General features: G+C 47.1%; 1 long non-coding RNA gene across 1 annotated transcript; it reads left to right on the top strand.

Annotated features, from left to right (window-relative positions):
* Nucleotides 1-374: 374 nt before the first annotated feature.
* On the top strand, nucleotides 375-2,293 carry LOC106002203. The gene is made up of 3 exons (XR_001175903.1): nucleotides 375-593; nucleotides 791-1,031; nucleotides 2,200-2,293. It is a non-coding gene; the product is annotated as an uncharacterized LOC106002203 (long non-coding RNA).
* Nucleotides 2,294-2,588: the final 295 nt, after the last annotated feature.

Raw genomic sequence — 2,588 nt, 5'->3', positions numbered from 1 at the left:
CCGGGGTCCTCCGCGGCGGAAGGACGGGGCGCATCCCCCCTCCCGCCAGGCTAAGGCCCCAGAAGGGAATTTAAAAGCACACGTTACCGCCACTCTCCGCCGACGCCCCGGGCCGCTCACAGAACTGCAGATGCGACAAAGCATCACCGAGCCGGCCACCGCCCCGCCGCTGGCAGCGCGGCCTCACCGCCGAGCGCGACGCCCGCGCTCACTTTCAAACGGACCCAACATGGCGGCGGCCCGCAGTGCGCATGCGCGGCGCCTCGCTAGCGGTGGGTGGGGGGCGGGGGATGCTTTGAGAGAGGCTCCATGGGAGAGGGGTCAAAGGGCGCGGAGGGGCGTTAGGCCGCGATCCCAGCTGGGAGGGGTGGTTTCGCGTCTTTCTGGGTTGGAAGAAGGGTCTGGATTACATCCTGGTCCCACGACCACCCCCACCCCCACCGTGGGCCCAGCACCATCAGATGGGCTGACCTTCCTTAAGCCCTCCTGGGGCTGAGGACAGAGCCCTGTGGGTAAGGAGACCTTGAGGAGCTGGCAGCTGCCATTTCTGTGGTAGAAAGCCAACCCCACGGCCCCCCAAGGCCTTCCTTCAAGTGAGTTGGGTCACTTCCTTCCCAGCCTCTGGGCGCCCTTCCTCCCCACCCCAGGGGGGTCCAGGCCCTAGGCCTTCCAGGCTGGGCCCCAGACACCACTTTACATCTGAGCTAGAGAAGGGTGTTGACCCAGGCATGGGATTCAACAAATTCACTGGGGACCCTGAAGAATAACAGTGAGCACGCATTCTTTTTAGGCATCCCAGAAAGAAGATTATACAAATTGATAGAAAGATCCCATAACATGTATCAACCTTATCGACAAGGCTGGGATAGGATATGAGGTGAGAAGAATCCAATTTCAACCAAGTAGGCGAATCAAAAAATATATATCATCTTAATACTGGTTTGTGTTTATCCTCCACACTACGGGCGAAGATATCTTTGACCAATCCTCCATCGCAGTATGCTCCTTCTCATCCAATGTCACATCACCAGGTAATCCAGCTGTCCCCTCTTGCTTATCTGCTGTTTCTTCTTTTCACCGCCTACTACTGTTTTACCTTCCTGTGGTTCTTGGCAAGTAAAAACATTAGAAACTATCAATTCAGTGTAATAGTTGAATTAAGCACATATCAAGTATGGCAATGTTAAGTGATTTGAAAATGATAGGACACAGTCCATGCTGGAGCCGACAGCTAGTGATAAATTCCCATCACGTGAAATAGGCAAATAATACTATAAAGTAGGGATGCTTACCCTAACCAGTGCCATCTTAGCATGTGGTGGATATAAGAGTATTGGGTTTACTGGTACCATCTTGTCTATATGGTGGAGGCAGGGAAGTCCCACTTCCCATTTGATGGGCATGCCTGAATTCCTAGAGTCAGAGGCCAGGATGGGACTATAGGTTACTGGATCTGCCAGTCTTGGGTCTTGAACTCTCAAACTCCCTATGACCCTGCCCCCTGACCTGGCCCTATTTAGGCCCACACCAGCTCAAGTTTAGGTATGCCATGACACATGTCTCCCGTCTACTTGTGTTCTGTCTCCTGGCTCTCCTCCTGTCAACATGGTGTCCCACTTCAGCTCTTCATTGGAGCTGATCTGGTTTGTTGGTCTTCTTTTTCTGCTCTTTCTTTCCTCTCCTGATTTCGTGGCTCCGTTTTCTGACAGTGTTAAGTGTATTTGTGGGTCTGCAGGTCTTTGCAACAAGTCTGCATTTGCCAGCTTTCCAATAAACCAGCTCTCAAAATGTGGCTTCTCTGTTTACTTGCTGGGTAACAATACAAAAGAAAGACTTGTATCTAGGATGAGCTCAGATCTGGAATCAGCCAAGGATTGTTGATGATAGGAATTTAAAATGTTAGAAAGGTTTTTTGTTGTTGATTTTTTAGCCCACATTCCACCTCACTATCCTAACCAGTGCTACTTTCACAGTAATATTTAAAGGTTCCTCATAACTTGTATCTTTAGTTCGTTGACTAGAGAGTGGTAGAGTGCTTCCCTTGGATTTCTGCCACCTCTATTGATTCTAATACTACTTTTTTACATTAGGGTATATATGCAGCTGTTTCCCAATGAAGAAAAAAGTATTAATTTATAAAATATGTTGACCTAATTTGTGGATCAGAATAATTCTACTGCTGCTTTTTTCCCCACACAGGTTAACAGATATGGAGATCTCCACCAAAATTTGGCAAAGAATCCCAATGCTTACTAAAACTCTGGACTAGATATCTTAGGAAAGGTAAAGATGCAGGACTCAAATAAGAAAGAGGTTATAATGGTATACTAAAGTTTTTCTAATATTAAAGGTTATCAGCCTATCCATTGTGCCTTACTGGATAACTAAACAAGAGAAAATAAATTTGTGAATAAACCTGAAGAGTTTTAAACGTGGGCTAGGAATAAAATGTTCTGATAGTTTATTGAGAGGTGTAAGGAAGCCACTCTAAATTAGGGTTTTGAAATGGTAGTTTTAAATTTGTCCATTTTAAGAAAGGATCACCTAGAATAAGACCCCTTACTATTCCAAGCCTTTTTGCATATATT

Source organism: Dipodomys ordii, unplaced genomic scaffold (genome assembly GCF_000151885.1).
Source record: "Dipodomys ordii isolate 6190 unplaced genomic scaffold, Dord_2.0 Scaffold4722, whole genome shotgun sequence".
Classification (NCBI taxonomy): Eukaryota; Metazoa; Chordata; class Mammalia; order Rodentia; family Heteromyidae; genus Dipodomys; species Dipodomys ordii.
Note: the sequence above shows the minus strand (reverse complement) of the source record. Positions and strands in the feature narration are given on the sequence as shown.